Here is a 15,672-nt window from a genome sequence, read left to right on the forward strand (position 1 = left end):
TGAACATAGTACATATATATATTGTAACACATGAGTCACTCTCTTCCACCCCAAAACACGAGGCTGAGTCTCAGTACTTCAGCAAAACCAGCTTTATTCACCTTGAAACAGGAACAGCACGGTTATTTATTGTAGCGGGATCTACCACTCTTCTATACACAGACACAGCAGTCAGGCAGGGTTGTGGTCAGGTTAGTTGCCAAGTAATTCTGTTCCCTGCATGTATAATGTTCCTTGCATTACCCAGCGACAACAGGTGCTTATGGTGGAATCGGCTTGGAGTTGCTTCCGTGGCGATTCCCAAAAGAATTTATAAACCTCACATTGCCCCCCTCAGCTTTGTCCACACCAGTCTGGGGGACCATTGCAGCTGTGACCAGGACAGTGACAATTGTGGCACTCCTTTAAAAAATTAATATGCAAAATTTGTACGGGTTTCCGTCACCTCGGAACTCTGACTTTATAATTCACTGGGGACATATGCTCTTGTATCACTATCTTCCCTTGCCATTCGGCCCGAAATTTATGTGGATTGGACGGCACAATACCAGCATGCGATCCCCTTTCTTAAACTTGATGAGTTTACTTGTCTTGTCATAATTACATACCTCCTGCTTGTGCTGCTGATGTTCTACTGCAATAGAGAACAATCTGGCAACCTGTTCTTGCAGCGAAACGAATTGTTCGACAAACCTCCCCTCATAGGTGGTCTCATGAGTCCCCACACATTCTTCCCAAAACATGTCCAACACCATGCAAGGTTGGCGGCCAAATGATAGTTTAGAAGGGTTCACCCCAATGGATGCTTGCGGGGCCTTCCAGACAGTAAACAGGAGGAAAAGCACTACCATATCCCAAGAGATTGGAGGTTGAGCCAACCGCCAAAAAATCTGTTTTAGGGTTTTATTAAACCGCTCAGTCAGGCTCTTGGTCTACGGATGATAAACCGTGGAGTGTAATTGCTAAAATTTCGCATAGCTGCTTCATGATACAAGACATAAAGGGTGTGCCCTGATCAGTGAGAATTTTGCAAGGTATACCAATACGTGTGAACATATCTCAGAGTGTTTTTGCAATAATCCAGGTGCCCACCTGCTGCAGCACTGCTACTTCTGGGTATCTTGTGACGTAATTGATTTACACAAGCATATACTGAAAGCCAGTTTTACTCCTGGGAAGCGGTCCAACAATATCTAATCTCACCCTCTCAAAGGGGACGTCTAAAATAGGCATCTGTACAAGGGCTGTCATGGCAGGTCTGTGAGCAGAAACTAGTTGGGACAGGCCTTATAAAATTGCTCCAAATCCCGATCCATATTCACCTAATAAAAGCGTTCTGAAATGTGTTCCCTCGTCTTTTCCATGCCGAGGTGAGCCCTCAAAATGTGACTGTTAGCAAGTTTTAAAACCTTCTCCCTGTGCTCACTTGGTACTACCAACTGCTCGATACATCTGTCACCCATGCAATCAGAAATAACCCGATACAGAAAATCATCCTTAAGTAAAAAATGTGTTTTAAAATTCAGATCCTCTCTCTCCAGATAATAAGAGTCATTTGCAACGTGGGCTTGTCTGAATGCAAAATACAAGTTGTTTTCAACTCGTTGGAGGGAAGCAAACTCCACCTGGATGGCACTCTCTGCTTCCTCCGTGTTCGATGCAGAATCACACTCGCCTCCCACTGCTACTGTGTACGATGCAACATCGTGCTCACTTCTCACTGCTACTTCATTTTCGTCCGGGTCTGTATTGAGTGTCCGGTCTGGGGAGGCTATTGGTGCATGCAATGACTTGGAAAAGTTTGCTAGCTGTTCCAGGTCTTCACTTGAGGGGGTGCGTGGACACTTGCTGAGTCCTTGGTTGCAGCACTTCAGGCTACCGGAACAAGGTCAAGGAGTTCCTGGAGCACTTCTGGTTGCCCTATCAATGGTGGCTGCCTCATTCCATTAACAGAGCCAGAGTTGGGAGGAAGCGGACAAAGCTTGAAGGAGGAGTGGAGGTGAATGAAAGAGAGGGAAAGAAAAGAGAGAGAAAAGGATTGTGTTGAATTGTGCTTGGTACTGTGCTGTTTAAGGTCGGAAACAAGGGAAAAGCACTATCCCACTGAAATAAAGACTCCATTGTGTTGGGACTTGGGCCTCTGTCTGTTGTGTCAGGTGTTTGGGGAGATGTGAGACCCCAGTGTCCACAATATGTACAAAAATATTTACAAAGCCATCAACAAAAACAAATTCTCCTTCAATAGCTCAGCAGTGCTTAACCCTACCTCACCTTTAGGTCCACTGATAACCCCTTCTTCTTCTGGTATGGAGTGTGAATCAGCATGTTTTCATTACTATAATCTCTCACTCAACTTAGTTTCCCTATCCTGTAAGGTGAACTGTTTAGAACAGTGTGACCAAATCTGAGTCTTGTTATCAATCTTTCATCATTTCTGTTTCTCCCTGTACATCTCATTTCCTATTAACTCTGTAATACCATTGTCCCTTCCTTTCTTCCACCCATTGTTTTTGCCACCTTTCCTTCATCATTTGTTTAACAATACCTGTCACTTCAGGTTTACTCAAACCAACTACTAACTATATTTGTTTATATTTTGTGGCTTATTTTTCAATTTGATCTGTTGTTTTATTACCTCTAATACCAATATGAGCTGGTATCCATAAAAAGATTATACTAAGACCCATCATTTGAATTCTGCACAATGTTAGTTGAATATCAATCAAAATATCTGTCCTACTCTCAGAAGCCCTAAACGTTAAGCTATATAGGGTTGAACTGGGATCTGAACAAAGTATCGATCTTATTGGACCAGCCTCCTCAAAAAATAGTACTGATAATAGTAATGAAATCATTTCTCATGCATAGATCGATAACCCATCACTGACCCTTTTACCCATTTGTAAATGGAACTCCAGAACAATGACCACTACTGTCATTTTATTGTCTGAATCTTTAGATGAATCTTTATAAATCTGTACGTAGCTGTGATATTTGTCAATCTATTTCTGTATAGTATATGCACTGAAATTAAATTATTTATCCTTGTTCTTTTTGTCTAAATGTGTGAAATCTACAATCATGTCTGGAAGTATCCAAGGTTGTAGTACAGGTAATGGTATTGTTGGACTAATGTCTAATTTCTCTATTGTAAGTTCTTTTGCTTTTTGCACCACTTCCTATCCAAAACTTTTCATTTTCTTCCTCTCCTTGTCTCAACGAGGTTTCAATATTTCTTTAGTTGGATGATCTTGACTATGTCCCTGTAAACTAACCCAGTAATTCATTTTCTGTTGTTCTCTTCCAGTTTTTAGAGGTACTATTCCCGTTTCCACTTGCATTGCTGTTGTCTGTGTTATCTTAAAGGCTTCAGTGCATAATCTCAAAATTTGATATTGAATATGGTCTAGTTTTTTTACATGTTGTATCAGAAGCTGTGTTGTATACCATACAACTATGATCTATTATTTGTCTAATTAATCTAGTGTACATTGCTTTTCTGCTCTGCTCCCCATTCAGTTTACACTAAACTAAACTAAACTCATTGTATTAATTATTTTCTTACACTTGTCCACAATTTTCTGTAGATATACATTCCATGTATCGCTTTCATCATACTACATACCTAAAAATGTGAAGTTCTCCACTGTCTCTAATTCCTCATTTTAGAACTTTAGTTTTACCATATTACCAATTCTTTTCCTTGTAAATATCACTTTTGTTTATTTCACTGAAAATTTGAAACCCCATTTGTAAGACCACTCTTCCACCTGTACAATAGTCTCCTGCATTGTCCTTAAAACAAATTTATACCAATCCAGGTGGTTTGTCATGTGGTGGATGTGGCAACACATTAACAGCGCATGCTCCCAACCTTACACTACAACCTTACTTAAATTCAATATTTTGCTTCCTCCTCTAAATTGCCCTGTCATCTGCAAAAAGGGATAATCCCATTTGGAGAACAATAGCAGACTAATGACACTTGAGGATTTCCATTTTCTACAGCACATTTTCCAGAGTACTTATTTTCTATTTTAACCTGTATTTGTCTTCCATGCAAAAAATCCTTGATCCATCTAAACATCCAACCTTTTATATCTAATTTACAGGGTTTGATTAACAACCCTTCCCTTCACATCGTATCATTATCCTTTTCTATATCAAAGAAAACAACCATTGTGCTTTCCTTTTTCTGTGCCCTCCTAATCTCATGTTCCAAATGTAACACTAAATCCATTGTGTTTCTACCTCTCCTATTTTCACTTTGATATCTGGAAAATCAAACTTTCTTTTCAATATAATATTAACCTTTCATTTATTATTCTTTCTATTACTTTACATATGTTGGATGTTAAAACATTTGGCCTATAATTTCCTGGATTCATACAGTCTCTTCCTGGTTTTCATATTAGCACTATAACAGACTCTTTCCAACTTCTTGGTAAACTCCCTTCTTCCCATACCCAATTGTACAGTTCAAGTTAAACTTTTTTGGAGGAATAACTAAGATGGCTTATCATTATATATCTTGTTCATGCCTGGTGCTGATGTTTTAGTTTTTTTAAGGGCAAAGTTCACTTCCATTATTGTGAATGGAACATTCAACAAATCATCAGAGTCTCCCTCATGCTGCAATAATTTTTCATTCTCTTTTACCGTAAGCTCTCTTCCTCTTTTTCCCTTCCCCACTAATACAGTAAACCCTCACTATATCGCGCTTCGACTTTCGCGGCTTTACTCTATCGCGGATTTATGTAAGCATATCTAAATACATATCACGGATTTTTCACTGGTTCGCGGATTTCTGGGGATAATGGGTCTTTTAATTTATGGTACACGCTTCCTCAGTTTGTTTGCCCAGTTGATTTCAAACAAGGGACGCTATTGGCGGATGGCTGAGAAGCTACCCAATCAGAGCACGTATTACATATTAAATAAAACTCCTCAATGATATACGTTCGCACATTTCAAAGCTCTAACAGCCCGTATTGATTTTTGATTGTTTGCTTTTCTCTGTGTCTGACGGAGGGGGTGTAAGCAGAGGGGCTGTTTGCACAGAGGCTGTTTGCTTAGAAGATACGGACGCTCGTCTAAAAATGCTGAAAAGACTACCTTCACATTGATCCCTTCACTGCGGCGGCTTTATCGCAGTGCTTCGTTTACTTAAAAGCACAACGGCCCTATTGATTTTTGTTTACTTTTCTCTCTCTCTGATAGTCTATGCTCCTGACGGCGCTCGTTTGAAGAGAAGATATGCTTGCATTCTTTTAATTGTGAGAAAGAACTGTCATCTCTGTCTTGTCATGGAGCACAGTTTAAACGTTTGACTAAAGGGTGTTATTTCATGTCTAGAGGGCTCTAATAATGTTAAAATCGTATTTAGAAAGTAGTAAACAGGTTTTCTATGCTCTAACTGCGAAAATATTTATAAATAAAGATTTATAAATAAAGGATCCTACTTCGTGGAAATTCATTTATCTGTCTGGAACGGATTAACCACGATTAACAAGGGTTTACTGTATAACTGTGCATAGAATATTTATAAACAGTGTGGGAGAGTTTCTAAGGGCTTAAAATATATAAAAATAACCATACAAACATATGATTTCTAACTTCACAGATTTTCACCTATCGCGGGGGGGGGGTCTGGAACGCAACCCCCGCGATCGAGGAGGGATTACTGTATTATTAGGGCTGTGAACTTTAGCAAAGTTTTTTGCTAAAATCTATGCTTTCTCCTCTTCACTTGCTATACAGTAAGTTCACCATTCTTTAAAACTGGAAACCAGTACTCTCTTATGATTCCATTCATTCTTTTAACACTAGAATTACCAGAGCCTATGGAAAAACTTGTAGATCCGTCCCACCTTAAATCGCTTTGCACCTCTCCGTCAGCGTCTTTTGTCCTGTAAATGTGTCGATAAGCAGAAAACAGCAAGCAGCCTGCTATCACATCCCCCACCCTGCACAATTTTCTCAGCTCAAGTCTGTTTACCTGCGTGTCAGTTGCTTAGAATTGTATAGAGTGAGAAGTCAAGCAAAATGACACCTTTTATAAATACTATATCATTATTTGGAACGCTTACATTTCATGTGTGTTCCGTGTCTACAACGATCTATGTAAACACATCGTTAAAACAGAAATGTTTTTCAAGTTTTAGTAATAATTGACAAAATGTAGACATGAAGTGTATAATGAGTGAAGCCTGAATTCCAAATATCAAAGAAACACTTTCACAAAAGGTACAAATGTAACAGAACAAGTGGACATCTATTCAAGAATATAACTGCAGAAAAACAACCCGCATTAGGGTGCGACATTGACACGTACTTGCTAAAACCGCTTCAGTGGCACAACAGTATCAACTGTTGACTGGTAATCAAAACTTCACAGGTTTGACCCCGGACGAGTCCATTTTGAGAAGTGTGCTGCTCTTAGTTTTACTATTTTAGAATAAAAACATACATTTGATTTCAGCCTGTAACAACTGTTGTAAATTTATGATACTTGTAAAGGTTAGCTTGTTTTATTTTTTTTTATTCAGTTTTGTTCTCTCAGTCGCGTTCACGATAACAACCCGCATTTGACACTGCTGTTTTCACATAGATGCGCTATAACAGAGGTGAACTCTGATGATGACGACGGTTCTACATCGGAGCAAGAATGCACGCCGCACTTTTTCCATCACTGTATTTTGTATATGTACATGGGAAGCTCTGCACTCTACTTGTGACTCTACGCTGTAGGACGTAAGTAAATAATTAAAGGTAAATAGGTAAATAACATTTGACCTGGCTCTTACATACAAAGTACATCGACGGCAGCTTCCACCTGCAGCTATAGACTCTTAAGTACGCAAGCGACTCTCCACGCTAGTGTTTAGATCTGAATGGTGCATGTGCCCCAAAAAATAGTCAAACTGCATTCTTGTACCATTTCTTGCATACTAAAGTGTCAGTAGGCACTTTTCGTGGCATTTCACGTATTTTTTGAGCACGCCCGTGTCGATCAAACACAGGAAGCTCTGCAGTCTACTTGTGACTTTACGCTGTAGAAAGTAAGTAAATAACTCAAGGTAAATAACATTCAATCTGGCTTTTATGTAAGTAACATATAAATGTTAATGTTTTGGACACATGCATCGTCCAGATCACTAGCGTGGAGAGTCGCTCGCGTACTGAAGAGTCTATAGCTGAAGGTGGAAGCTGCCGTCACTTTACTTTGTATGTAAGAGCCAGATCGAATGTTATTTACATATTTACCTTTATTTATTTACTTACTTCCTACAGCATAAAGTCACAAGTAGAGTGCAGAGCTTCCCATGTACATATACAAAGTACAGCGATGGCAAAAGTGTGAAGTCGTCATCATCTGAGTACCCCTCTGTTATAGCGCGTCTTTATGTGAAAACAGCAGTGTCAAATGCGAGGGGGGGTGGAATCGTGAACGCAACTGAGAGAATAAAACTGAATAAAAAAAACCAAATCTAACCTTTACAAATATCATAAATTTACACCGACTGTTACAGACTGGAATCAAATGTATGTTTTTATTCTAAAATAGTAAGAATAAGAGCAGCACACTTCTCAAAACGGAGTCGTTCGGGGTCAAATCCATGAAGTTTTGATTACCAAGCAACAGTTGTTACCATTGCGCCACCAAAGCAGTCGTATCCAAAGTGTGTCAATGTCGCACTCTAAAGCGGGTTCTTTTTCTGCAGTTATATTCTTGAATGGAAGTGCACTTGTTCTGTTATATTTGTACCTTTTGTGAAAGTGTTTACTTGATATTTGGACTTCAGGCTTCACATATTATACACTTCATGTCTACATTTTGTCAATTATTACTAAAACATGAAAAACGTTTGTGTTTTAATGATGTGTTTACATAGATTGTTGTAGACACTGAACACACATGAAATGCATGTGTTCCAAATAACGATATAGTATTTATAAAAGGTGTCATTTTACTTGACTTGATTTTGCTTAACTCACTCTATACAATTTTAAGCAACTGACACACAGGTAAACAGACTTAAGCTGAGAAAAACTGGATTCGTGTTGGCCTTTGACTTGCTAAAACTTGTATTATAATATGGCCAGCTAGGGAAAAGTTTTGGAAATTGTGTCACACCCTAGTTGCCACAATAATTATAAGGTTTATTACAACAATTATCTAAATTTATATCAGATGCAGTTGCATGTAAGCAGCTGGAAGCACAAATGATATAAATGTTCCTAAACAAATTGACCTAATTTTAGGAAGAACACGAACATGTGCAATGAGAATTGCTGCCCAAATCAGATCTGCACAATTACTTCATTGGAGGCTTTGTTGTAAAAGTGGAGAAATGTAGTTCATAGGTTTTAAATGACTTTGAAAATATAAATATAATTAGCAAGTTCATTCGGACATGCTTGATGCAAGCTGCACAAAAAATACAGAGAATATGCTAATTTAATATTTATTTAATGAGTGGATAAGAAAATGGACTTGTTCACATAGAACTATCCATCCAACCATCCATTTTCTTAACTTGCTTATTCAGTGCAGGGTAACAGGGAAGCTGGAAACTTTGGGCAGAATACAGAAGCAAGACACAGATGGGCCACACTCACAAATCCATCCTTGGTCCATCCATAGTACAGAAACTGCATTAATCAAAATAACTAACGATCTTCTCATGGCAGCAGACTTCGGCTTACTCTCTATCCTCATACTACTTGATTTGAGTGCGGCTTTTGACTCCATTTCTCATTCCATTCTTCTCAATAGACTATCTTCCATTGGTGTCACCCACAATGTCTATAACTGGTTCACATCCTACCTTTCTGGCCGCTCCCAATTCATACAGCTCAAATCATTTTCATCTCACTCTGTATCTGTTACCTCAGGAGTGCCTCAAGGCTCTGTCCTGGGCCCCCTTCTGTTCACCATCTATCTCCTTCCTCTGGGCAATATTTTCAGGAAATATAATATCCATTTCCACTGTTATGCAGATGACACCCAGCTTTATTTTTCAACTTCACCCACAATCACCCTACCACCTACCACCCTTACTGACTGTCTGGCCGAAATCAAAAACTGGTTTACATTTAATTTTCTTAAACTCAACAGTGATAAAACAGAGATCCTTCTTATTGGTACAAAATCCACATTATCCAAATCCCATAACTTCCCTATTATAATTGATAACTGTACTTTATCCCCCTCCTCTCAGGCCAAAAGTCTTGGTGTCATCTTGGATAATAACCTCTCCTTTATTTCACACATCAATACTATTACACGAGCTGCCTACTTCCACCTACGTAATATCAACCGTCTCCGCCCCTCTCTCACCCCCCACTCTGCTGCAGTTCTTGTTCATAGCCTTGTCACCTCTCGCCTTGACTATTGTAACTCTCTTCTTTTTGGTCTCCCTCAAAAAACTCTTCACAAACTTCAATTAGTCCAGAACTCAGCCGCCCGTATTATCACGAGATCTCCTTCTACTCACCACATCACTCCTGTTCTGCATCAACTTCACTGGCTCCCTGTCAAGTTCCGCATCGAGTTTAAAATCCTTCTGCTAACCTTTAAAGCTATTCATGATTTAGCCCCCCCATACCTGTCTAACCTTCTCCACATTGTCACCCCTTCCCGTACTCTTAGATCATCCTCCTCAATTAAATTGACTGTTCCTTCCGCTCGTCTTTCCACAATGGGGAACAGAGCTTTCAGTCGTTCTGCCCCCCGACTTTGGAATGCACTGCCTCCTGAGATTAGAAACATTAATTCATTCTCTCTGTTTAAGTCTTCAGTTAAAGCTCATCTTTTTAAACTTGCCTTCTCTATGTAAACACTGTACTGTATTGTGTGTTGTGTAAAGTGTACGGTGTCCTTGAGTGTTTGAAAGGCGCCTATAAATAAAATGTATTATTATTATTATTATTATTATCTAGTGCTATGTATGTGGCTCAGTCCAGGGTCCAAGGTTGTAGAGAATGTGGTGTATGCTCAAACCCGTAGAAGAGGAATTTTAAGAATATTCACACATGCTAGATTACTGTAATGCACTCTTCTCAGGACTACCCAAAAAAGATATCAATCGATTGCAACTAGTGCAGAATGCAGCTGCTAGAATCCTAACTAGGAAAAGAAAATCCGATGTCACTACACTGGTTACCTGTGAAATTCAGAATTGACTTTAAAATACAGCTTATGGTTTACAAAGCCAAATAACCTCGCTCCATCTTATATTTCGGAATGTCTGACATCTTACATTCCAAATCGTAACCTTAGATCTTCAAATGAGTGTATGTTTAGAATTCCAAGAGCTAAACTTAAAAGAAATGGCGAGGCGGCTTTCTGCTGTTATGCACATAAAATCTGGAATAGCTTGCCAATAGGAATTCGTCATGCTAATAGAGTGGAGCACTTTAAAAACTGCTAGAAACACATTACATTAACATGGCTTTCTCATAGCTTCATTTTAGTTTAATCCTGATGCTCTGTATATTCAATTAATTATTATTACTATTCATAGTGGCTCCAAAATCCATACTAACCCCTACTCTCTCTTCTGTTCTTTTTCCAGTTTTCTGTGGTGGCAATCTGCACAACCACCACTTAATCAAAGCACCATGATGTCCCTACGTTGATGGATTAAAGGCCAGAAGTCCACATGACTGTCATCATCAAGTCCTTCCATGAGAACCCTGAATACAATGAGGACTGATCATTTATGTTAGGTAGAATGCCTAGTGGAGGCTGGACGGTCTCATGGCCTGGAACCACTGCAGATTTTATTTTTTCTCCAGCCATCTGGAGTTTTTTTTTGTTTTTCTTTCCTCCCTGACCATTGGACCTTACTTTTATTCTATGTTAATTAGTGTTCTCTTATTTTAATTCTTTGTCTTTTTTTCTCTTTCTTCATGTAAAGCACGTTGAGCTACATTATTTGTATGAAAACGTGCTATATAAATAATGGTTGTTGTTGTTGTTAATTATTATTTGCTTTAGTGCAGTGTTTTATTCAAATCTGCCCTCTGCACAGGATGATATTTAGTGTGGTGTTGCCTAGAAAAACAAATGGCTATAATCACACTCTTTGTGCTTCTCATACACGATGCTTGGATTTACCAGTGTTATTTAAACTATAATATTCAGTTTGAAACTTTATTTTAATCCAAGCAAGATTGTATTGGTATTTATTTCTTTTTTTTATTTAATTTTGGTTTTGTTAAAATATGACTTGCTATTTAGACAGCATTTGCTAAACTGTGCTTATCCCATCACAAGTTAACAATGGTGTGAAATCCATGAGAGAAGCCAAGTCTTTAGTATGCATCGATATACTTACGGAATGTTTATATTTCTGCATGTGTCATGTACGAAAAATTTTCTTTGTTCTTTTCTCTGAAACTAAATCTTCATGTGTGAGTAAATTTACAGTGGAGATGATGAGATCATTTAATGTTTCTGTTATTTTGGGGTCAATGTAGAAATTACAAAACTAAGTTTGGCAAATTTTACTAAAGTGTACTAAGCAGTTATATGGGATAATGTAGTTTTTTGCTTTCCCAAGTGTTCTAGTTATTTAATCCTTTATTTACTAATTAGTGGATCTGATGGGGCAGCACGGTGGCGCAGTGGGTAGCGCTGCTGCCTCGCAGTTAGGAGACCCGGGTTTGCTTCCCTGCGTGGAGTTTGCATGTTCTCCCCGTATCTGCGTGGGTTTCCTCCGGGTACTCTGGTTTCCTCCCACAGTCCAAAGACATGCAGGTTAGGTGCACTGGCGATTCTAAATAGTCCCTAGTATGTGCTTGGTGTGTGTTTGTATATGTGCGTGCCCTGCGGTGGACTGGTGCCCTGCCCGGGGTTTGTTTACTGCCTTGCACCCTGTGTTGGCTGGGACCGGCTCCAGCAGACCCCCGTGACCCTGTAGTTAGGATATAGCGGGTTGGATAATGGATGGATGGATGGATCTGACACTAAAGTTGTTGCAGCCTTTCTTCATTCACTGCTGTTTGCCCATCTGCTCTGGTTGTTTTTAATTTTCACTATTAGGATACAATGAAGGGAACAAACTATACAGAAAAACAGCAAAATAATAGGAAAATAACAAATAAATATTTCTCAATGTATTATGTAAAAATCTGCTGCTTTGATAACTGCTTTTACTAAATACAGAATAAGAGAAGAGGAAAAATTGACTAGCTAAGTTAATCAGATCATTTATTAACATTGATTGTGAATCAGGTTGCAACAAAATCCTGTAGCCACAGGTCCAAGTTTGTGAATCACTGAGCTATAGTTTTCTCTCTGTGTTAATTGCTGTATGAGTTTTAAATTTATTATGCAAATTATCCTAGCCTTCATAAACTCAATCACTTGCATATTTCTTTAGTCTTGTCATAAAGAACTGAGGAGTTCACATGGCAGGGCTCCATCAGATTTGTTATAATAAAGGGCGTCAATTTGTAGAAGGAATATTCTTTCACAGCCACCATTTCAGACCATTTTCAAAGTGTGGGTAAAGCACTTAGCATCACATAAATAGGTAGACTAAGGTGTAGAACCAGCCATTAAATATTTTAATATGTTTTACATTTGACTTTGTATGCTTTCATCGGTGGGGAAAGTACCAGATTCAATCACCTGAACAGCAAATGCATCTGTGGTAATGCTAAATGAAGTAAGCCTCCTTTGGAAGAAATTTGCACTCCAAAGCCCATCATTCATTGCCATTTCTAGTTAGATTATGTTTATACTCTGCCAGAGGACATGACTCAGGTTTGAATCCTGGATGACCAGTGAGGAAGAGGTGCAGTGGGTGTTGTGTAAAGAGAAAGCTGTTCACACGTACACCTTTTAAGCACAACATTAAAACCAAGTCAAGTTGGGGAGCATGCACTGGTACAGTGCGTTGCCACACCCACTACACAGTGAAACAACTCGGATCCTGCTTGGCAACCCCCCAGGCAGACATGCAGTCCAGTCCTACCCTCCGGAAATAACCCTCCATCTGCCGCAGCCAGGTGTTACGTGTGCGACTCCTTGGCCTAGTCCAGCCACTTGGGTCTCCAACAAGATCTTATGAGCTGGATCACCCTTGGGGAAACACACCAATGCAGCTCCTCCAACAGCAGAGGAAGATGATCATCTTGCCAGAGAGACTAAACGTTCCATGCGTCCACCCATATGAGCCGCCTCAAATTGGAACCTGAGTGCTGCTGTGCAGCAGGCGATGCCTCTGCACCAGACCAGGTCCTATTTCCAACAGACCTGGCCCTATTGGCTTTCCAATGGTTTCAACTCTTCCGAGGATGCAGCTTCCAAGGGCTAACCTTAAAACCACTTGCATGATATTGTGTAGGGCCTCCTTGTATCACCAAAACAGCTCTGACTAGCTTAGACATTGACTCCCTATGACTTCTGAAGGTATCCTGTGTTATCTGGCCAAAAGACATTAGTAGCCAATTCTTTATGTCCTATAAGTTGCAAGATGGAGACCCCATGGATTGTGTTTGTTTTTCCAGAACATCCCACAGGTGCTCAACTGAACTGAGATCTGGGGAATTTATAGGCCAAGTCAACAACTTGAACTTTTTGTTATGCTCTTCAGGCCATTCCTGAACAAATTTTACAGTGTGGCAGGACACTTTTCTCTTTAAGGAGGCCAGTGCCATCAGGGAATAAGATTGCCATGAACAGGTGTATGTGGTCTGCAAAAATCTTTAGGAAGGTGGAATGTGTCAAATTAGCATCCACATGTTACAAATCCAAGGTTTCCCTGCAGAGTAACACACTGCCTCCATCGGTTTGCCTTCTTCCCATAGTGCATCCCTCAGCCATCTCTTCCCAAAGAAAATGACAAACACATGCACGCAGCTGCCCAGATAATCTAAAAGGAAAAAAAAGTGATTGATCAGACCAGGCCACCTTTGCTTTCAGTGGTGGACAGAGGTCAGCATGGAGACTCTGACTGGTTTATGGCTATGCAGCCTCATACACAGCAAAGTGAAATACACTGTTTGTTTTGACTCCATTCATACATGGCCAATATTAAGATTTTAATCAATTTGTGCTACAGTACTCTTGGATCGGACCAGATGAATTAGCTTTCATTTGCCATTTGCACTAATGAGCCTTGGCTGTCCATGACCCTGTCACTGGTTCACTGGTTCTGCTTCCTGGCATTGATGCAGGTGATGCCAACAGACTAAATAAATGAACAGAAAAGGCTACTTCAATCTTGGGAGTCAGGTTAAACTCCCTGAAGAAAGTAATAAGACAACTGCATTGCACCAAAGAGAGTTAAATAAGGTTGTTTATACCCTCAAACATCAAGCTTTATAATTAGTCACCCCATGGCCAAGGAGGTATTGTTTCTTGTTTGATGAACTTTTCTAACATACATCCAGACAGACAATGATGCTGTGTGCAAAATACTGTGCAAAAGACTGAGATCCTGTACTATGAAATTATAGCTATGCATACCATTTTCTAAGACAGCTTAATTCTGAGCAGAGTTGTGGGAAAGCTGTAGAGTAACCCAGCAAGCATAGGGTGCAAGGTAGGAATAAGCTCTAAACAGGGCATCCGTTTAATACTAATCACTTTACACTTGGTTAGTCTACTTACAGATAATTCATGTCATGTGCATTTGTACCTTGTTAGCATACCTAAGACTACTTTTGGTTAATGTATTTTTGTGTCTTTTTTGACTGCTGTTGTAATCCTGCAGTTTCCTTTGGAATTATCAATCTCTCTCTCTCTCTCTCTCTCTCTCTCTCTCTCTCTCTCTCTCTCTCTCTGATCCTGGGAAGACAGAATTCCATTTTTATAGGTTTTGATGGAAATTTTTCATTTATTTACATGATTATTTCTTTTACTTTCATTTTCTACATTAATGAGGCCAGATACCCAGAATGTTTAATGTACTTGAATGAAATTAATACTTTATCATAATTTTTTTCCAATATTCTATTCATTTTCCTCTAAGTCCTGTATTCATTTGTCTGTCTCAGTTGCATGGTATTTGTTACAGGATTCTCAGTAGCATTGTTAAAGTAAGCAATGTGCCATCTGTGGGAATGAAAATGTAATGAATTACTGCATGAGTTACAAAATACATTTCAATACATGGCACATCACAAATATTAACTCTGAATACACAAAAGAGCAGGCAAATTTTCAGCCCGACTGAAATCAGCTTATCACCTATGTATAATAAAATCCTGGGGTCTATTTCTATGTGGCTTCGACTTGCGTGTGTCTGGTCCATTCAAGCAATCAGACTTGTCAGTTTGGTTTTGCTAATGCATTTGAAAGAGAAAGTGTGAGACACAAGAATGGCAGTAAAGTTGCATGAGCATACTGAAATCACATTTTAAAGACATGAAGTATAAAAGCAAAGAGATGAGCAAAGTTCCACAAAATGACAGAATCACAGAAGCAAGCTTTACGGGAACATCCCTGAGAGGGAGCACCAGTCAAGACCGGTTTTAAGCACACAAGTACATAGAGGAAAGGTGTTGAAGGTACACATAGGGCAAGAGATATTGAGTATTTCAGATAATGTGGCTAGTATATAAATGTCCTGGGGCCTCATGTATAAACGGTGCGTACGCATAGAAATGTTGCGTAAGAACTTTTCCACGTTCAAATCGCGATGTATAAAACTT

Source organism: Polypterus senegalus, chromosome 10 (genome assembly GCF_016835505.1).
Source record: "Polypterus senegalus isolate Bchr_013 chromosome 10, ASM1683550v1, whole genome shotgun sequence".
NCBI classification, from domain to species: Eukaryota; Metazoa; Chordata; class Cladistia; order Polypteriformes; family Polypteridae; genus Polypterus; species Polypterus senegalus.